This window comes from Cavia porcellus, unplaced genomic scaffold, assembly GCF_034190915.1.
Source record: "Cavia porcellus strain 051 isolate PalLab524CR breed Dunkin Hartley unplaced genomic scaffold, mCavPor4.1 scaffold_26, whole genome shotgun sequence".
Taxonomy (NCBI): domain Eukaryota; kingdom Metazoa; phylum Chordata; class Mammalia; order Rodentia; family Caviidae; genus Cavia; species Cavia porcellus.
Window position 1 is genome coordinate 23,044,174 of NW_026947509.1, and position 22,598 is coordinate 23,066,771.

Consider the following 22,598-nt stretch of genomic DNA (forward strand, 5'->3'; position numbering starts at 1 on the left):
ATTTGGGGGGCTTAACGTTTTCCAGTTCTTTATATGTGCTTGATATAATTCCTTTTTGAGGAATTGTTGGCTAAAATTCTTTCCCATTCTGTGGGTTTTCACTTCATTTTGTTGGTGATTTCTTTTGAAGTGCAAAACTTTTCAGTAATATGTGATCCCAGTTGTTGATTTTTTGAAGTGCTTCTCATGCAGTTTGCGTTTTATTAATGAATTCTCTCACTATCCTTATGTCTCTAAGGTTTTAAGCTAATTTGTCTTCCAGTAGAGTTAGTGTTTCTGTTTTAATATTTAGATCTTTGATCCATTTTGACTTTAGTTTGGTGTATGGTGATATGCATGGGTCTGTGTTTAGTCTTCAGCATGTGGAGTGCCAAATTTTCCAACACCATGTATTAAAGAAACTATCTTTTTTCCAGTGAACATGTTTAGCCCCCTTGTCAAATATAAGGCGGCTGAGTGTCTTTGTAGTTGTGTTTGCATCTTCTAATCTGTTCCATTGATCCTCACATCTATTTCTTTGCCAGTACCATGCTGATTTTATTACTGTGGCTTTGTAGTATAGTTTCAAGTCAGGAATTGAGATGCCTCCTGCCTTTCCTTGTTGCCCAGAATTGCCTTTGCTATTCTAGGTCTCTTCTGCTTCCAAATGAATTTTAAGAGTGTTTTCTCTAGATCTGTGAGATATGTCAATGATATTTTGATTGGGATTCCATTAAATCTGTATAACAGTTTTGGGAGTATGACCATTTTCACAGTGTTGGTCTCCCTAGCCACGAGCAAGGAATATCCTTCCATTTTCTAATATCTTCTTCGATATCCTTTTATAGAGTAGTATAATTTTCAGTAGTATAATTTTACATTCTTGGTTAGGTTGATTCCTAAGTATCTGATTTTTTAGAAGCTATTGTGAAAGGTGATATTTCTATAATTTCTCTCTCAGTGAGTTTTTGTTTGTATACAGGAATGCTATTGATTTTTGAGTGTTGACTTTGTATTCAGCTACACTGATGAATTTGTTTATTACCTCTAGTAGTCTTTTAATGGAGTTTTTGGAGTCTTCTATGTAGACTATCATGTTGTCTGCACATAATGGTAATTTAACTCTTCTTTTCCTATTTTTATTTCTTTTATTTCTCTCTCTTGTCTGATTGCTCTGGCTAATGTTTCTAGAACTATATTGAATAGGAGTGGTGATAATGGACATCCTTGTCTTGTTCCTGATTTTAGAGTGAAGGTTTTCAGTTTTTGTTAATTTAGTATAATGTTGGTTGTTGGATTGTCATAAGTGGCCTTTATGAGATTGAGGTACATACCATCTATTTTGAGTTTCTGTAGGATTTTTATCATTAACATGTGTTGGACTTTATCAGAAGCTTTTTCTGCATCTACTGAGATGATCATGTGATTTTTATTTTTGGCTTTGTCGATGTGGTGTATTACATTTATTGATTTGCATATGTTGAACCATCCCTGCATTCCTGGAATAAATTCCATTTGGTCATAGTGCATTATCTTCTTGATGATTTGCTGCATTCTGTTTGCCAGGATTTTATTGAGAATCTTTGCATCAATGTTCATTAGTGAGATTAGTCTATAGTTCTCCTTTTTGGTTGGGGCTTTCTCTGGTTTTGGTATCAGAGTAATACTTGCCTCCAAGAGTGATTTAGGGAGGACTGCATTTCTTTCAATTTCATTGAAGAGTTTAAGGAGTGTTGGCATTAAATCTTCTCTAAATTTCTTGTAGAATTCAGCCATGAACCCATCAGGACCCAGGCTTTTCTTTGTTGGTAAGTTTTTAATCACATTTTTTATTTCAGTAGCTGATATTGGGTTATTCAAAATTGTTACATCTTCCTGATTGAGCTTTGGTAGTTCATAGGTTTCTAGAAATCTGTACATTTCCTCTGTGTTTTCCACCCTATGTGAGTAGAGATTTTCAAAGTAGGTGTTCATGATCTTTTGAATTTCCATAGGAATCTGTAGTAATTTCCCTCCTTTCAGTCCTTATTGCTTGGATTTGAGTTTTTTCTTTTTTTCTCGATAAGGTTGGCTAGAGTTTATCAATTTTGTTTATCTTCTCAAAAACCCAGCTCTTTGATTCATTAATTCTTTGTATTGTTTTTTTTTTGTTTCAATTGCATTGATTTCTGCTTTAATCTTTATAATTTCCTTTCTTCTTTGAGCTTTGGGTTTGACTTCCTCTCCTTTTTCTAGGAGCTTGAGATGTAGCATTAGCTTATTTATTTTCTTGATGTGGTTATTTATTGCTATATTTTTTTCCTTTTAGGGATGTTTTTATTGTGTCCCAGAGGTTACAGTATGTTTTAACTGCATTTTCATTGTGTTGTAGGTATTGTTTTATTTCTTCTTTAATTTAGTCTGTAACCCACTGGTTGCTCAGAAGGTAGTTATTTAATTTCCATGTATTTATGAAGGTTTTGTAGATTTCTTTTGCTGTTGATTTCCAATTTTATTGCACTATGGTCAGATATTTTGCATGGGATAATTTCACTCCCTTTGCATTTATTTAAGAATGTTTTATGAGTTAATATATGGTCTATTTTGGAGAATGTCCCATGTACAGCTGAGAAGAATGTATATTCTGACGTGGGTGGGTTACACTCTGTAAACATCCACTAAGTGCATGCATTCACAAGTGTGATTCAGTTCTGTTATTTCTTTGCTGACTTTTTGTCTAGTTGATCTAGCTCTTCATGACAGTGGGGTGTTAAGGTCTCTTATTCCAATTGTGTTCTTGTACACTTGGTTTTTCATGTCCATTAGTGTTTGTCTTACATAGTTTGGTGCTCCTGTATTTGATGCATATATATTTATAATTGTTAGTTCTTCCTCTTGTAGTTTTTCACTTAGAAGTATGTAGTGTCCTTCTTTAACTCTTAATAAATTTAGGTTTGAAGTTCACTTTGTCTGCAAACAAAATAGCTACCCCTGCTTTATTCTGGGTTCCTGTTGCATGGAATACCATTTTCCATCATTTGACTTTAGTCTATGAGTTTCTTTTTGGGTCAGATGTGTTTCTTGTATACAGCATGTAGTGGGCTCCTGTTTCTTGATCCATTCTGTCAATCTGCTTCTTTTGACAGGTGAATTGAGCCCATTTACATTTATGGATATCACTGATATGTACTGGCTTGACTTTGCCATGTTATGTTCCTGTTGTTGGTTTTGGTTTCCTTCCTTGTTTAATTTGTTGTCCAGCCTGGTGGTTTCTTTCTGTTGTTGTTCTGGAGATTTTGGTCATTTTTATCTCTTTCTAGTATTCTTTCAATACTCTTTCTAGGGTTGTCTTGGTAGATATGGAATTTCTTCAGTTGTTCTTTGACATGGAAGTATCTTGTTTCTCCATTAAATCTGAAAAACAGTTTTTCTGGGTACATCAGTCTGGGTTGAAATTTGTTTTCTTTTAGGGCTCGAAATACTTCACTCCAAGCTCATCTTAATCTGAAGGTTTGTGCTGAGAAGTTTGCCATGATTCTAATAGGCTTTCCTTGATAGGTGAGTTGTGTCTTTTGTCTAACAGCTTTTAATATTCTATTTTTATGCTGTATGTCTGGGATCTAAATTATATGTCTGGGTGTAGCTTTATGGTGGTTATGACTGTTTGACTTTCTATATCCTCACTTCTTTGTATGTCAGATATTTTTCCCCATGTTTGGGAAATTTTCTGTTATTACTTCAACTTAGTTATGTCCTTTGCATTGTCTCCTGCATCTTTGCTAATGCCTGTTAGTCTTATATTGTTTCTCAGCACCATATTGAAGTTGTTTGATTGTCATTTCATGCTGCTTTGTTGTTTTTTCATGGTGACTATCTGTGATCTTGTCCTCAAGGTCTGAAATTATATCCTCAGCTTCATTTAAATGGTTTTGCCAGCTTTCAATAGAATTTTTTGTTCCTTGAATATCTATTTGAATTTGTTTCATGGATTCTGCTTGGTTTCTACAGTGTTTGTTCAAGTTTTCAAACAATTTCCCATGCTCCTGTATTTTTAAAATCTATTTCTTCCTAGCTATGATGAGCAAACCCTTTACGAAAGTTGTTATTTGTGTCTTTATGTAAGACATTACTTCTAATTTGATTTCCTCTATAGCCTCATCGATTTGTTTCTTTACTTCATTTGCTATGCTTTTCAGAGATATGACTTTTAAAGTCCTCCATTTTGCTGTCACCTGTTCTTGCACCTGATGGACTAGATGTTTGAGATTGCATTTTGGTTTTTCATTTTGCGATTTTCATCTTCTGGGCCATATCTGGCTATTTAATCTCAATGGTCAGAACTGTCAACAGTGTATGTCCCAGGGTCCTACTGTATGGTTGTTGTCTCCCCAAATGTTGTGTAGTGACCGAAACCTACCAGGGTCCTCTGTCTGGGCAAGGGACCATCAAGTTTCCTATCAAACCACCACTACTAGTCCACCATAGTTCTGGGAGGGAGAGTGTGAGCCAAACATTCACAGCAGTGCTTTGTCTAAGAGATAGGAAGGGTAGCTGAGGGCAGCGGGTCGAGCCAGTGTGGGTGCAGTGGTTCTATGGGCCAGCACATAGGAGGAGCATGCTGGGTCACAGGCACAGCTCAGCAGCCTGAGCCAGGAAGAAGCCTGCTGGTGTTCCTCTGTGGGGAGGCAGCGGGAGGGCGCTGATTAGGAAAGTCCCGCTCACGCAGCAGGGTGGCCAGCAGCACCCTGGGGGTGCTGAGGTGCTCAGGTATGCCCAGCGGCCCTATCCAGGTCAGGGCTGGGCAGCTTCCTTGGGACGGTGCCTTCGTACTGGCTGCAGTGGTGGGTGTGTGTGTGAGATTGGTAATTCTTATATATCTAGGAATTTCTCAATTTTTTCTAGGTTTCCCAGTTTATTGGGATATAAATTTTTAAAGTAGTTTCTTACAATCCTCTGGATTTTGGTAGCATCACTTGTGATTTCAACTTTTTTACTTCCAAGTGCATTTATATAGGTTTTTTTCTTTCCTTGTTTTGTTAAGTTTGGCTAAGGTGTTATCAAACTGCTTAACCTTTCAAAGATCAGCTCTGCTCAGTTTACCTTGTGATTTGGAGACAGATCCCATCCCCAGGAACCAGTGTTAGCAGTCCCAACTGCTTCACTCTTTTCTCTGCATTGTCTTCAGTTTCTCTGTGATTGCTAGTATGAATCTTATATATAGGATATATAAATATTCCTTCATATATATTCTACATATATATTCTATATGATCTGATATCTATCTATCTATCTATTTATCTAAATATCCTTTAGGCACCCAAGAATAAAGCTACTTCTTGGCTATTAGCTGTAATTTGTAGCAAATTTTTTGAAAACACAGGGCTACTAAGGAAATATTCGTCTCTGGAAGCTACAATAACCTATGTAACATAGTTGTGCATCACAAATTACACATCATAAATTAATTGTTAAAATGATCAGTTAATTGGAATTAAAAGGATCAAATATAGCAAATCATTCTAGTGATCCTGTTCAGAAATAAAATCCTGCTTTAAATGGATAGATTATTTCTATTTAAAGTTCTTAGAGCAGAAAAATTCCTTATCAGAACCCTTAGCTAGAAAAACATGAAGTAAATATATGGGTGTGTTATTTTTTTTTTTTTTTTGAGTATAACTTCAAGAAAATGACACAGTTCTAAGGCTGTAAACATTGTTATAGGGTAGATTTGGGGACCAAAAAGGTTTAACTCAGTTAGTAGACCAGGGGCAGAGTTATATAGAATGTTGGTTTTCTAGGGCTGCCATAAGAGAATAGCTAACGTAAGCCACAAAAGTCAGTTTTCTCACCTATCTGGAAGTCCAAGATCAAGGTGTCATAAGGTCATGTGGTGTGTCAGTGAATGTGAGAAAAGAGGAGGGGAAAGAAGGAGAGAGACAGAGCTAACTCTCTCATGTCTCTCTCTTTCTGTCTCACTGTTTCTCTCTCTGAAACAGGGTCTCACTAAGTAGTCCAGGATGGCTTTGACCTCACTATTTAGTGCAGGCTGGCTTCAAACTCACGATGGTCCTCCTGCCTCAGCCTCCCAAAAGTGGTGGGATTGTAAGCATGAACTGTCACACCTGGCTTCTCTGACGTTTCTTTTCATGAGGCCCTCATAAATTGGAACGTGTTCTCAGCATCTATCCTATCACTTCCTTATAATCCTTGTCCGCCTACAAATGCAGCCACATTAAGGGCTAGGGTCTCTTTACAATGTCTAGATCCCATCATTCCCATTTCCTTTTGTAGAGTTGTGTGTAGAGTTTAAACTTGCTTTCAGACTCCAAGTGAGTGACCAAGAGCATGAGAAAACTTGTTTAGCAATAAATACTGGCAGAAACAAGTAGGTATGAGACCTTGCCCTGTCCTGTCTCTGACATGCTCCAAGGTGCTGCTCAAGTTCTCAGAGCATTCTCTGATATGAATTTTTATTCTGACCAGGTCAGAAATGATTACTTCCTTCTACAATCAGTGTAGATCTAGTTGTTTCCATGAATGGAGAGCTGGATCTTTCTGCTCAGTTTGGCTTTGGCTAAGTTAAATGATAGTTCCATTTGTGTCTAAAAGACTGACACAGAGTTCACATGTTGATTAAATGTTCTTTTTTGGATCTCTGTCCAGTGGTTCAGACTGTCAGAAATTCTCCATGAAAAAGAAGCAGAGGAACTAGTTGGAAAGCTCTTGAAAGTTAAATTATTCCCTGAGCAGTACAGAAAAAGAGCAAAGTTTAATGTCATAGATGTCATTCAATTATAAGTTCTATTTCCAAACCAGATGACCCTGAGGATGTTCCAAGTCTCTCTGAAATCAAGGTCATCTGAAAAATGAATAATGTCTATTTTCTAGATTGGTGGAGGGTTACAAGATAAACAATACCCACAATCTACCACATATTAACGTAATGTAAATACAAGTATTACGTAAGTGATAAAGAGTACTGAATACTCCCAGGGTCTTTTATTATGCTTTTAAAGTAGGTGTTATGAGTTTTATTTTACTGATGAAGAAATCAAAGTTTTAAAGAAGATACCACAGTACCTTGTTCAAAGTCACACAATTAAGAAGTGTCAGACATAAGATAGTCCTTTTTTTCATCCTAGTGCTTCTAATCCTAGTATTGCACCATGAATCAATTCCAGCACTGCACACTCTAGATCCATCTGTGAAAAGCCCCATCTGTGACTGAATGAAGCTTTTGGGAGACATCTGGATACAAGCCATCTCGCTGCACTCTGTTCTGTGTATTGTCAAACAATAGTGACTTACTTTTCCCTTCTGAACTGCGTTATCTTTCTGAATAAATTTGCATGAAACATGGGATTTTAAACTGCTGACACTATGGTGTCTGCCCCCTGTTAGTGGGAGCCACCTACCCCCTGCAGAGTTCAGAAGTGGGGGAAACGGTATTTAACTATGAAAATTCTTTGTTGTCCTACTGCAATAGGAGCCGCAAGTATACCATAAGGCAATTTGATTTGAATTTACTGCTTCTCTTGCATCCTTTTTCCAAACAGAACAGTCCCTGGAGAGCTAACTAGAATATTAGGTAGAGATAGAAGTGAGACTATGCACCACTCGTTTAGAGAATGAACAGGAAGATAAGTATGGCCCATTAGAATAGGGGAAAGTTCCGCCAGAAAGTTATTGACTAGAAACCTTAGGATTCCAGTGGCCTAATGGTGCAGTATCAAGTCACAGTGTACGCGCTGGGCCTGGTGAAAGGCAAGTGGCACAGAATAAGAAGGAGGAAAAGGTACAAGAAGGGAGAAGGACCAAAGACCTTAGGCTCAGGCCTTTTGTCCAGGAGTGTAAAACAAAGCAAGGGAAAAAAAAACTGTGCAAGATGAGGACTATTAAACACAGTCTGCTTCTCTTTGCATCCACACATGAGGTGCGGGGCCACCTAGGAGCGTTAGGCAGTGAGAGAAGATAGGGCCAGTGTTATTGGAAAGGAAAGCCCTCTGCTCTCTCTCTCCCTGCTTTCCTCAACTCCTATCAACCCTCTAGCTGTTGGAAAGTCACAGTTAGAGAGCTACAATTGATTCATCAATTTCTTTGGTAGAGATTAGGCAGCCCTGAAGTTCCATCTAAGTCTCACTACTCAGTGAGTGCAGACAATTTCTCTATTCTCATTCCCACTGTGGCCTTCAAAGGACAACTGGAACTTGGCATCAGGCTGTCCTAACAAATCTCTTTTCATTTGTACAGGACTCTTTTGCTTCACACACAGTGCTCAGTTAATAAAGGAACACAGTGGGATAGGCTGGGAAAATGGTATCTCTGTTTAGTATTCAGCTCAGAAAACCTCTGTCAGCTGATCAGAACACATCAGCGGTGTGTGTGTGTGTGTGTGTGTGTGTGTGTGTGTGTGTGTGTGTGTGTGATGTCATTTAGGTGCTCCTTTCTGATCCTTCTCTCTTTTTACTGCCTCAGTAGCCTCCTTGAAGAATAATTGGTAAGTGAGACTTTAGCCGCTTCTCACAGAACACCCCAATCAGGCAATGATGCTAAACACCCTTGCAACTCCAGGTCTGGACCACAAAATTGGGTGAGACTGACATGGTCCTGGATGTGGATATGCTGCTCTGTAGCCCATCAGTATTTCTCGCTTTCAAGGCCTTTCAAGGCTTTCAGGGTGCATCTGAGTCTAAGATTACAAAGTGATGAAGTGCAGGAAGGACAGTGACCATTTCTTAGAGTTAATTTGTCCCTTCTGTCCACATGCTTGCTTATCTTATTAACCTTCTTGGAAGACAGTGGGATTTTACTTAGATTCTTGCCTCTCATGAAGGCAAGAGAGTGGTCAGAGGATTGCAGTTCAAGATGACAGCTTTCTATTTCTAAGAAAGAAAATTACAGGTTTTTGGTTTAGGGAGCAGCTAGCTGCTCTGTGACAGTCTGTTGTTTTTTCAATGCACATCTACACTGCTTTTCCTGCTGGAAAAGAGAAAAGGCATAACCATCTCCCAAAGGGGATAATCTCATATGCCGTGCCTGTCCTAAATCTGGGTGAATATCTCAGAAGACATACAGCTCACTTAACCAGGGCAGGATGATGTAGTGTCTATTGGTATGGGGATTTATGAACTAAAATTATTTGGTCCTCTGCCTGTATACACAAGAGGAAGAGGGGTAAGAACCATATGAAATTTGAAGAGTGGTTTCTTGTCACAGTTCTTTTAGGATGATGCAGAGACTGAAGATGGAAGAAAGTTCCTCCGCAGGCTTATCGTGGCTGCAAGGAAAGTCTTCATCCATTGGTTCTGATGATTTCTGAAGCTGCCTCTGGGGAGATTCTTCTCTACTCATTTTTTTCTTAGGTCTTATATAAAAAAGGCCTTGAAAGGTATTTCTTTTTTAGGGCTTCATACCTCTCATGGTTCATTTCCTGGTTACAGAAGATTGGAAACCAACATTGGCTTTAAATCCAAAACTGTAGAAGACTTTTTAGATTTGAGATCGTGGCTACTTAGGATTTCTATTTATTTATTACATCACTCACTAAGAGACATTTTAAATTTTTTTTGTAGGTCTTTAGATATGTCTATTTCTTATTAAAATTAGGTTGGAGACATATCATAGTCATGATTTTATCTAAAAATATTTCATTTACTTTAGATTATCATTGATTAATCCTGAAAATACTATTTCAAAAACTGAGGGCTTGCAGAGTATCAGACTTAACAGGTACAGTCTATGGCCTTGCTTCATCGTAATATAAGCCCCACGAATAAAACAGTATGAATGTGTCAATTTTAAGAGGTAGAAGTAATGACTTAGAAATTTATAGCTACTGCTTAACATTGCATAGCTTTTAAGGCAGAACTGTTTACTCTCTGGAGCATTTTAGATTCTCTAAAAAACATGTGAATTATTTCTCTTTAGCCTGTGATCTTACCAGTTTTTCAAACAATATTTTTTTACACTTGCTTTGAGTTGGCTATATGTTGGGTATAGACACGGAGGATAAAGAAAAATGCACCTTGAGGCCATAATATTAAAGGGAATAAATCAGACATTTAAGCTTAAATTTTGCATAAATAAAGAACACAATAAAATACAAGTAATAAGAAACAGGCAGGTAGATCTTTTTCAAGAAGGGCAGAAGGTATAGAGGGAAGATAAAGGGAGAGGAGGGGAATAGGATGAAAGAAAAAAGAATTAAGCTGTGTTATGTGCATATACTAAGGAAGAATGTAATCCTCATAAGAAATGTAATCATTATATACAGCAAGCATATACCAGTAGAAAATAAAAATTGAGAAAGTTTAAAAATTCTTATCATTTCATGTTGTGGCTAAATGGAAAAGAATCTTTCAAGCCACTGGATACTTCAGAGTACAGAATATGGATGAAAGCACAGTTGAGATCAGAAAATAAAAGGATGAAGAAAAAAGACCGGAACAAACTAAATAAACGGAGTAAACTAAAGCAAGGTGAGATGAACCTTGAGGGAAATTAAAGTGCAAAAGACAAAGAATAGATGAATATGCTGGTGGTGAGCTGGCCAGAACACAGAACTTGCAGGTTTGCTGGTCTTTTAACCTGTCATCTAACGTTTCAGAGCTGCTTACAAGCTTGTGAACCTGGCTGCTTCCTGGGACTTCTCATTCGGCAAGAATTTTCTACCATGCCATGCCTGGTTGTTCCCCCTGCTTACTGTGTGAGGAAGCTTCAGTCTTTGTCACCCTCTGGACAAGAACCCAGCCACAGGGAGGAAGCTGGTGACACAATGAGAAGTGGAGGTCAGTCTAGGCCCTAATTGTGTACACACAGCTACCTGTCTATACATTTCCTATTTCTTTCTACATTTATAACTGAAATGTAGAGAACGACTATTGCCTGCGACTCTTCCCCAGTGTGCAGCAGGATTGCTACCACCATAGTTCCATCATAGTTTTAATCTGTTACAGAGAACCTAATAATGAGTCAGAGCTCCCTTTTATGAAGAAGGTGGGTAAGCGGCAAAAGGGAAACAGGTTCTTAGGGACAATAGCTGCATACGATTTGTGCTGTTGTTACATAAATTATTGCAACTCATGCTACTTATCCCAGTTTGAGGTTGCAGTGATTAAAAAGTGACGTAATCAACAGCCAGTACAGTAAAATTAAATTTGTGATTGAAGATACAACTCCCCCTTTTATCATTCCTACTCCCTTCCCTCTTTAAAACTTTTTCAATGAGACAAGTGCTGTGATTTCAGGTTTCCTTTTGTCAAGGAGCACCTCTCAGCACCCTGTGTCAGGACAGTGTCTGTACCCCAGCTGGAGGTTTGGGGACAGCCCTCAGAGGTGTGGAGATTACTGTGCATTTCCTGCACAGAAGTAGGTGCCTGAGTGGCTGGGCCGGGTGGCTGTGATGCGCAGGGAGCTTTGCTGCATTTTCTCATCTAGGTTGGCAGTTATTTTTCCATGGCTTTTCTCATCTCCACCTTTGTGTAATGTCATCAAGAAGACAGGACCTCCGTCAGTCTGTCTGTACCAGTGTAAGGCGTATAAAGTGGTTGATGAACTGCAGTTTATGGTGAGCTCTTCTCCTTCTGGAGTCACCAGAGACTGACTCTGCCGCAGTTCTTGGCTGCTGACCCCTGTTCAAAGGGCAGGGTAAGGAAACATAGGAAACGCCCATAAGTTCTTCATGATCATAGCAGGAGGCTGACTTTTCTCCCCTTTCCCCATTCCCTAGGCATCATCATCATCATATTAACACAGAATACTGTCTTTTAAAAAAAAAAAAAAAAACATTTTCTGGTTCTCAAAAGGCCTTCTCAGGACAGAAAATGACAGTGCCTGTCGCCATCATCTCACAACTCCCAGATGAAGCACAGACTCACAGGCTGCCTGCAATCCCAGCATCACCATGAGTACATGCAGGAGGGTCTCCATCTCTTGGCTTCTCAATGAAGTCAGGGGAACAGATTTTCCTGAAAAGTTTCTCCAAGAGGTTCATTCATCCAGGGGGCTGCACCAATCAGAGACCATCCTGGGTGCCTACTTGTCCGCACTGAGTTTATCTCACTCCAAATGCTTTTTAAACACTGCCACCCTTTGGCTAAACTGAGAAATCGTAAGAGATGGGTGGTTTTTTTCTGGAGTTAATTTGCATATAAGATACATCTACTTATTGCAATAAAGTATGCTATTTATTATGAAAACAGAAAACATTTTGTTGCTCTTACATGCTTGAGAAGTTTTTCCCTTTATAATTAAGAGAAAGTGATAAATTCTACCCTTTTATGCTACAAACTGTTTTCTTATTTGGTTTTATCTGCGTTTGAATTCATCTTTTTAGAAAACTACCTACTTAAGGAATACTTGGCATATAACAAGTATGTGCACATATTTAAAAATTAAAACTCATTAGTTTTTGACATGGGCATGCAAATGTGAAATCATCGCAATCTAGATGACAAACATTTACATCCTTCCTATAACTTTTCTAGCCACATCCTACCAATCCCTATTCAGAAAATATCTGAGCCGTCTTCCCATTTTTAACCAAATCTCCACCACTTAGACAATTTATTTATCTTGGTCTGGTCTGTTTTTTTTTTTGCATGTAAAATAGGAGTAACAAAATTCATCTGATATATTTGTTATGATATATGGGAAGGAACTCGGCATGTAGGGGACACATGAGAGCACCTGGGTGGATGTGACCTCCAAACCTGAACTCTGTCTCCCAGAGACTTCTATCTATTGGTCCCATGACTTCCAGGGCTGTCTTTCATTCTTTGATTCCTCAGATGTTTGAGGAGAACAAGAATATTCCCTTGAGTGTTTTCTGCTTCAAACAAGAATTTATATTTTGCTAACTGCTTTTGTTAATTTAGTCTTATTAGTGCCCATTAATGTTGCAAAATATTGGAATCAGACTCAGGACCTTGTACTTGCCAGGCAGGCACTGTACGGCTGAGCTATATTCCTGGTCCTCTACTATATTTTTGTCCTAGTTGTGAACCCACTATCTGCCCTTACATTTGCTTTCTTTCTCATATTTCCTTTATCTTGTCTAATATGCTTCCCTCTTTCATGACACAGTTTTAGATTCTGCATATTAGGGTGAACATTCAATATTTACCTGCCAGAGTCTGGGTTATTTCAATTAACTTGATGATTTCTAGTTCTATGCATTTTTATACAAATAACATGATTTCATTCTCCCTTATGGTTAAGTATTCTATTAAGTATATATGGTGTTTTAATTATTCATTTACTTACTGATGGAAAACTAGCTGATTCCATATCATGGCTACTGTGAATTGTGCTGTGAACAACATAGTCATGCAGGTATTCCTGTAGTATGTTGATTTTAATTCATGCTAGTGGATACCAACGGGTAATATTGGTGCATAAAGCCATGGTTCTACTTTTAGTTTTCTGAAGAACTGTTATACTTATTTCTATAGTGGTTGTACTAATTTACGTTAGTACTAGCAGTAAGCAGTAAGTTCCTCTGCCATCCTTGGCAACTTTTTTTTTAAATTCTTGATAATAACCATCTGACTGGGATGGGATGGAATCACAGTGTAATTTTGATTTGTATTTCCTTAATGACTGAAGATGCTGAATGTTTTTGCATATATTTACTGGGTGTTTGTTCTTCTTTTAAGAACTTATTTAACCATTTATTGAATGAGCTTCTTAATTTTTCTGTGTTAAGTTTTGAGTTGTTTTGTATATTCTAGATATTAAACGTTCATTGGAAGAGTGGCTGGTAAAGATTTATCTCTGATGGAGACCACTATGAAGGGGTTCCGAGCAGGATTTAAAACTAACCAGTTGGCTTTCTATGTTTACTTCAGCTCTGTCCAAGACCTAAGCCCCTTTTATGATGGACAGCAGATTCATAGTAAATGAACTGCTATGAGGCCCATAGTGGCCTATGATGTTGCGATGTCTCAAAGGGCAAGAGAAGGTCACAGCTGAGGATGCCTGGCTCCAAACTCAATTAGATAAAAAGAGACTATAGCTTCAGGCTCCACTCCTCCCACAAATGTCAATCTGAAGATAAGACAGTTCTCCTAAATTAGCACACTTTACTACCTGGAGAAGTCTTTGAACTGATTCCCAAGATCTTGCTCAGTTGCCCCATTTTCCTCAGTATGCTCTTCCTTTGTTTGAAAATCAAATAAATATGGGTGCTCAGAGAAGTTATTTATCTCAGTCTCCTGGAATCTCTAGATTCTGATAGAGGGTTTTGATCTTCCTGGAGTCCTAAGATCATGTCACTTGTCTCAAGCATTCACCATCCACTTGTTTGGGAGGTTGTCACCTATTTGGGAGGTTGCGGGCCTGTTCTGTCCATGATATGCCTCTTCATTGTGTTAGTTGTTTCCCTTCCAGTGTAGAAACTTTTATTTTATTGTAGTTCTATTTATTGATTCTTGTTCCTTGATCTTACTCTTGTTATTTTGTGCTATTAGAGCCCTACTCAGGAGTTCCCTACCTGTGCATATAGGGCCAAGTGTCTGCCTTATGTTTTCTTTTAGTATCAAACTTTCAAGTCTTATAGCTATACCTCTGATCCATTTTGAATTGATTATTTTGTTCAAGGTGAGGATTTATTAAAAGTAATAGGAATCTACTTTTAGTCTTATAGAAACAGATATTCAAATTTTCTCAGCGTCATTTAGTAAAGAGGCTTTTCTTTGGTTCTAATGTACATTTTTGGTTCTCTTGTCAGGAATCAGGTGGTTGCAGTTGCATGGGTTTGTCACTGTGTTCCTCTATAAGACTCTAATGATCTACATGTTTACTTTTGTGCTATGATCATGTCCTTTGTGTTACTATGGTTTGCTCTTTTTTGCTTAGGATTGCTTTGGCTAGTCTGTATCTTCTGTGTTCCTAGCCCTTCTTAAAAATACATTTTTATTTTGAGACGAGGCTTCTTTTTCAAATTATACAAATTTCCCAGGCTGTGCTCTAACTTTTGATCATCCTACAGTTTCCCTTACTACTAGGATTACAGGTCTGTGCCATTGCAACCCATTTATTTATTATACCTTTTAAAAGACTACGAAAGAATTAGATCAATGACTACAATGGAAGAATAGGATGGCCAAGGTGGAAAACTGAATTGAGTTTGGAAGACCAAGGAAAACAAATTTCACATATTATTCATTAAGAAAATTCATCTGAGGAGAAAGGAGAAGGACTGGTGACCTTTCCAAGAGGCATGGCACACATGCTTACCAGGAATAGCAGTGCCTGAGGCATGATGAGGAGTGATGGAAGAAATCATTAAATGATGGAAACTTTTTAAGCTGAAGGTCTCTTGAAGTGCACTCCCAATGGTATTCCAATTAATACAGCAAGAAAAGGCAGCTAGTAGCAGGAAATAAGTTTCTTTACAGAAAAAACTTCATTCAGTGTTACATGTTTCATTTGAACTGCAGAAATTTTGAAGACCATGGAAACACTAACTATGGAATGATTGGGACTAAAGTCCACATATATTTTTCCAACATAATGAAAATTCATCAGCCATGCTGAAAAAAAGATGTGCAAGGAGTCTAGCCACTTATCACTTGTATCTCGTCCTTGAGGACTTTAATAAAAAATTGAGTTGAATAGAATAGATTTTAAGGTGCTAAAAGATGAAAATTGTGTCATTCAAGAAGTTTTGCAAATTGATATATTTAAAGAAAACACACCATAGTATACTACCAAAAAAATCTTTCCATATCTCATGAAGACTTATTGAAATGAAGAGATGTATTTAACTAATATTTTGACATATTTGGTATATAATAAATGTATCTATAAAACATGGATGAGGTGATAATTGTGGTTAAATTGATCCAAGCATCAAGAGACCTACTACTGTATTTTGTTGATTATAAAGAGGGAACTGCCTAGACTGCTGAATTCTTCCAATAAGTTCAATTTTCATAGCTTTTAAAATATATATCTATGCTTTTCCTATACAATGAACATCCAGTCTCTTTGGTTATTGTGTTTTACTTTTTAGGGTACTGACATACATCTAATACCTCAAATAGAGCTTGGAGTATTTAAGGTTGATGTATATACTTCTTTTTAAATTTTTTTTATTTCAAAGAGGGTAAGATTAAACATAATAAAACAGATCATAAGGGAACAATTTTAAGAAACACGTATTTCAAATCAAGTCCACTGGAGATCTTCACTGTCTATCACATTGTCTCTAGTTTTCTTCTAAATAGTTGTCCCCAACTTCACACACAGTGAATACATACTGAACACTATAGTACTAATAGAATCAGATCTAATCAGGATTATTAAGGCTTTTTAGGTCTTCAAGACCTGACATTAGGGAAGTCAACAATGGCTTCCATAATGTCTCTTATTCTCTTCAAAGTAGCTGTCTATATCTTTATGTATGCTGAAATTAAACATAAGAGACTAGACTAATATCACTCTAAACAGTGAATAATAATATTGCTAGATTTTATATCATAATGCTACAGAATTAGCACTGGGTATCTTAGTGTCTCTTATTTTTCATAGTATCTATTCATTACATGGTGCATTATATAATCTGTTCCTGTACACTGTTTAGAAATTCTCTACATGTGTGAATGTCTACATGTATACCTATCCTTTCTGTATTACAGGGAAAAACACATCAAAACAAGACAATAAAACAAATTCTTGGAAAAACATGAAACGAAAAAGACATATAAAACTACAATATTAGGTGATCTACAGTAGTTACTATGCTTTCTTTTGTTATTTTCAATAGAATTGTCTACATCATCAGACATAATATAATTGAACATAACATTACATAGCAATTTTAATAAAAACACAACATTGGAGACATTGTAGGACTTCAAAAGCAGTTAATAATCAAACCAGAATGGGTATCTTATTACATCTTGTCATCTTCAGAGTAGTTGCCTCTACTCTTAGACTTGATACTATCAAGCATACCAAATTGGAATAAAATCAGTCAAGACAAAACAGTGGTCTAACAAACCAGCTTCAAATAAGACCAGTCACAGTAAGACAATGTAAGTAATGCATGGCTTCAGTTTAAGTTCATAGGGAATTAAGGATATTTACCATAGTATATCCTGCTATTTTGGGGATAGCTGTCTGTGCCCTCAAATCTAGACCAGAACAAAACAGAATCAAACTAAACAGAATGATAAGACTAATGTGGCTTTTAAATCCTCATACACTATTAACTATGCCCCATGCTTTCCTTTTTTAGGCAATTCCTCCCCTTTCCCTTTCCCATGGTGCTTTGTATATTTTGGGTCCCACTAACTCCTTTAGTTTTTAGATTACGGGGGCAACCCGTTATCTATCTAAGTGGTGTTGAACCTTTTTACCCCTGAACTTGATCTTGAGCTGTATTCTTTTACTTACTAAAGCCACAAAGTTTTCCTTCCTTATAGCTGAGTAGTTCTCCTCTGCACATAAGTGTCATGACTTTCCAACCTATCTGCAGCTGCTGGACAAGTTGTACCTATTTCTCTCTGGTTCCCTGACAAATAGAGCATTGTTTTCTCATCCTTGACTTTCAGTTTATTAACCCTCCTTCAGGTTGAGTATATTTCCTATTTAGAGCATCATGATGGATCCTATCTCCTGGTCTACTGGTCTACTCTGCCTGTGTTTCTCTGCTACTCTGCCCACCTTCTCTGCTATTCTATTTTTCTGCTATTATTTGTCCACTTTTCTCCTTCATTCCACTATCTGCCCCATTCATTGAGGCCTCTCTGCCACTGTTACTGGAATCCTGTTTTTTTTTTCTGTCTCTCTAGAATGTCCTTCAGTATTTTATGTAGGGTTGGATTGGTGGCCACGAACTGCCATGGATCCTCCTTGTCTTGGAAACATCTTGTTTCTCCCTTAATTTAGAGAGAGAGTTTTTCAGGGTACATCAATCTGGGATGGAGGGTATTTTCTTTTAGAACTTGGACTACTTCACTGCAGGCTCTTCTTGATTTGATAGTTTGTGTTGAGAAGTCTGTTGTTATTTTGATGCACTTTCTTTTTTTTATTTATTTAAGGCGAAAAGGAAAAAAAACAGTGAAAGGGTACAAGTTATACAGATTTACAGAAGAAAAAAATGAACAGTAGGAAATCATTAGTTAATGGATTACATATTGCTATCTTAGAAATAATTGTTCAAGTCACAAAATTAAAGCTTGTAGAGTGGACATTCCAACAATGATACTGCAAACAGTTCTGTTCAACGATCCAATAAAACTCTGTGATATCATTTTCTATCTTATACACTTAAATATACATGCAGTTATATAGTTTAGAGCACTTTCTTTTATAGGTGATCTGCTTCTTTTCTCTGACTGCTTTTAATATTCTGTTCTCATGGTGAATTTCTGGGATCTTGATTATTATAAGTCTGGGTATAGATCTGTTTTGGTTGTAGTTGGTTGGAGTTCTGTATGCCTCATTTATCTGGATATCATTTCTTTTTCCTATGCCTGGGAAGTTTTCCTTAATTACTTCTGTGAATAGCCTGTGTAATTCATTTGTGTTACTCCTGCTTCTTTGCTCATGTTTTTTATTCTTCAGATATAGATCCTCTTGTCTTCTAGCCTTTGAATTGTTACTTCCTGGTTCCTTGTTATTTTTAAGAGGTCTTTTCTTTCATGATCACACATTGCAAATCTACCTTCAAGTTTTGAAAGGCTAACTTTAGTTTCTGTAAAGGCATTTTGCCAGCTTTCAAAGGAGTTTTTAATTTCCTGGTAATCTCTTTGGATCTGTTTCATGTATTCTAGATTTTGTTTATATTATTCACCAAAGGATTCTCTTCCTTTTCTGGGTTCCTCCATTCTTCCATCTCTGTCTTCTTGAGAAGGGCTTAGCATTTCTTTTATTAATCTTTTATATCTTGCCTCACTTCAGTTTTAAGTTCATCTATGAGGTTATGAAGGTATTTCTTTATGCCTGCTGATGTTGTGGCCAATATTGCATGATTGCTGCACTGGTTTTCTTTTGTATTCACCTCTCCTGGACTTATTTTCCCAGGGTCAGTGGATGGGGATTTTTTCTTATGTCTTTCTCTTGTCATGTTTCTGGTTTCTTTCAGACAAGTGTGTGGTGGAGGTCTCAGGCCCTCTCCATATTGCTTATGGTTTTTCTGAAGTGTGCTCGTGGGGGGACTTGCCGCCTTTTCCAGTTTGCTGTTATCTGAGGTACATGCAGGGACTGTGGGCTGGCCCCTCTCCTCTGAGCCAGTCAACCAGCGAGTGTCTTCAGTGCGTTCATCTGTGGTGTGCAGATGTCATAGGTTCAGGATAGGTTTATCCCTGGCTATTGGGTCCCAACCAGGGGTGTGACTCAGCCCAAGCAGGTCCCACCAGTCCTCTTTGCGTCAGGGGTGGGTAACTGACACCACTGCAGTGCCATACTCAGGCCTATCCTGCCCAACTCCAATATGTCTTCTAGCCAGCCACACCCGCTGCAGGATCCAATTTCCAGCACTCACCATGATTTAATGCAGTTCTCCACCTTGGCTCCACTCCATGTCATGTCCTCTTGCCAAGGGCCTGGGACTCACCAACTCCTGTTATTGGTGGCCGTGGCTTCAGTGTGACCGTGAATTGTCTGACTCCACGGCTTGCCCAGCACAGCATGGACCAGTCTCAATGAGTGTGTCCGGCTCCAGCCCTCCACCAGTGTTTTTCCTTCCTCTTCCCCTTTTTCTTTTTCTTCAGTTTCTTCCTGGGTTACGAGAATCCCTCTCCCCTCATCCAGCCCTCTCCATGTTGTCAAATTCTAGCATCTGAGCTGTTTTTCTCAGAAAGGCTCTCCATCCAGATACCTATCAAGCCACCATCTTCATAGACCCTCCCCGCTTGAAATTTATTGTGATTTTCAAGATAGAAATTTGAATTTCCTATTAGATGTATTAAAAATAGATAAAATATATTCATTTTACACAAAACATCATAATTTAAATATGTAATCAAGGTGAAAGTCATGGATGCAATATATGTGTAAATTCAATCTAAGGCCTCAAATTCTCGGCATTATTTAAATTTCTTACATATCTGTATCCAAACCAGCACCATTTGAAATCCTCAAGTACTGCGTGCCTTTTCCTTTAATATAAAATAATCTGGGACCACCCTCTGTTGCAGGTGAAATATGTGGAGTATCAAATCAGTCACTGAATACTTTTTGCCAATGGATAACTCTCATTATTGAAAGGGAAGAAGTAAATATGGAAGTAATTTTATTATTTTACATCAGCAGAAAAAGGCAGGTGAGTGGTTAACATGATGGTAAAATTCCACTATTTTGCTTCAACATTGGTATTTTATCAAATGTCCAAAATGAATACAGTCACAAGATTATCTGAGCAAGAAAAGATCACAAAGCAAAAACACTTTGGGTGACTTTGGGCTCAAGAGGGTCTGAAAAGATAGACTGGGTATGTGGATGTTCAGGGCTTTCTGGTGGTGTTTGGAAAGGATTTTTACCTTTTAGAGGTAAAATAAGAGGTAAAATTAGAGGTATCATAAGGAACAGAAACAGACCTCAAATCAATACAACTCTTGTATATGATCCTATTTTATTGTGCACAAATATCTCAACATGACACAATGCATAAGGAAATCCATGGCCAACAAGAACGGCATTGTTACTGGCTTTTTGGAATCAGTGATGGGCATATTGATGAGCATGTTGATGATCCAGAAGAAAAAGAGGGGGAGGAAAAAGTCATGTCAAGTGTTTGGATTGAAGTCAGGCCCCCTAGAATTACTAGAACTGACTGTGATGACTTAAAATGCACTTAAGAGAGAGATAGTAGTAAAGATGGAAATACCCAAGGAGCTCTGTGTGAGCCAATATTGTCCAAAAATGTGTTTCTCCAAAGGATAACACGGTATATGGAAGCAATGAGAATGTGATGGCCAATTAATTGATCAATGTCAAATGTATGAAAATTGAATCTATGCGTTTTTTCAGATGAGGAAAAATCAACAACATACAATATATATTAGTTTTTAAATGGAATTATTGAACATACACAAATTTGTACTTCAGAATGAGAAGAGATTGGTGATATGTCTAATTCTTACACTTCAGGTGCAGATGTGTCACTTCAAAACCTGTTACCTGGGATTCTTGAGGACTTTAAATTATAGAAATAAGTGTGAAGAAAGTGGAATCCATTGGTAATATCTTACCTTGTAGTATATTAAAAAGGATGATATTTTGGCTTACATGAAAGGCAAATTTACAAGTTTAATACATTTTTCATCAGTGTGTCCAATTACTTTTCATCTCTAAACCTATGTTTTAATATCCTAAGATCACTAAAAAAGCATTATGGTTTTATCACATAGAAAGTAACATGCTTAATTGAATCTCTCTCTTTTTGAGCTCTGATTGTGCACACAATTCTTCCAAATCATATTTCATTAAACATGCATCTCATACAGAATTTTCCAAGTGGTAGTTTTGCCTTTTTTTCCCAAACCATCAATCAACCTGCCATTAGAAATCAAATATGTTTTATGATTTTATTGTTCAGCTTACCTTCAAATAACCTATTTAATATTTATGTAGTTCAGACCTTACTCAGTCAAGGATAAGAGACCTTAGGTAAAACATCAGGCTTTTACTGAAAATAAGCACTTTCAACTGTGCCTAGCACATGATTTAAGAAACAGTACAATTTGTGACAGAAACAGGCTCCAAGAAGAAAATATGAATAACCAACAATGGAAGAAAAAAATCATCTAGAAACTTAATATCTTAATAATACACACTACTCTTGAATTTTAAGAAGAGAAAAAATCAAAAGATGAAAATCAGGCAGATAGAAATTTAAACCCACATTATAGTCATGGAAACTGAAAACATATATAAGACTCTTTATCAGTCATATTCTGTCAGCAAAACTGAAAAACATGAAACTTTTGGAGTCAGATATTTCAGTTTTGCTATGAGTAGAAATTTAAGATGCTCTAATCAGGAAAGTGTGAAAAAGTTGAAATGATGGACATGTTAAGTACTTTATTGTCTTAACCATTGAGTTTATTCTAAAGGATTCAGAATGCGTGCCAGGGTCAGGTAAGTTGGCAGGTAAGATGCTAATTGTGGTTAAGATGACAGTAGGTGTGTCAGCCCAGATCACTGCACGGTGTCTAAGAGAAACACACTTGTGAAGGTGCAATAAAATATACAAAGAGATTTCAGCAGCATATTGAAGTGATCATTCACCATGATTAATAAGGATTTATACTTGGTAAAAACAATGTATGAGTCAACATACAGAAAACGGTAAGAAGGATTATTAACAGGATAAACCATGACACACCTATATGATCACCATTACAGATGGAGAAATTTTTTTTTTTTGTTGTCTTTTTCCTTTTTATCGGTACCAGGGACCGAACTCACGACTGCCTGCTTGCAAGTCAGGCGCTTATGCCGCTGAGCTAAACCTTCAGCTCCAAGATGGAAAAATGTTAATTGACAATATTCAACATCTTTTGTGATGAAAGTCTCAAGCAGTTAGATACAGAAGAAATTTAGCTTAACATAATAAGAACTGTGAATCACAATCTCATAGCAGCAATCAACATCAGCGACTGAAAGTGTTACTGTCAGATGAAGATCAA

The 22,598-nt window shown here is 37.4% G+C and overlaps 1 protein-coding gene, 1 long non-coding RNA gene and 1 pseudogene across 2 annotated transcripts in view; 1 reads left to right on the forward strand and 2 right to left on the reverse strand.

Annotated features, from left to right (window-relative positions):
- LOC100719991 (T cell receptor alpha chain MC.7.G5-like) overlaps window positions 1-22,598 on the reverse strand; it is a 556,517-nt gene that overhangs the window by 362,343 nt on the left and 171,576 nt on the right.
- On the forward strand, window positions 10,569-20,174 carry LOC134473233 (uncharacterized). Its single transcript, XR_010043378.1, has 2 exons — window positions 10,569-10,745; window positions 20,106-20,174. It is a non-coding gene; the product is annotated as an uncharacterized LOC134473233 (long non-coding RNA).
- Window positions 20,128-20,958, reverse strand: Cavporv1r-ps603 (vomeronasal 1 receptor cavPorV1R-ps603 pseudogene; annotated as a pseudogene).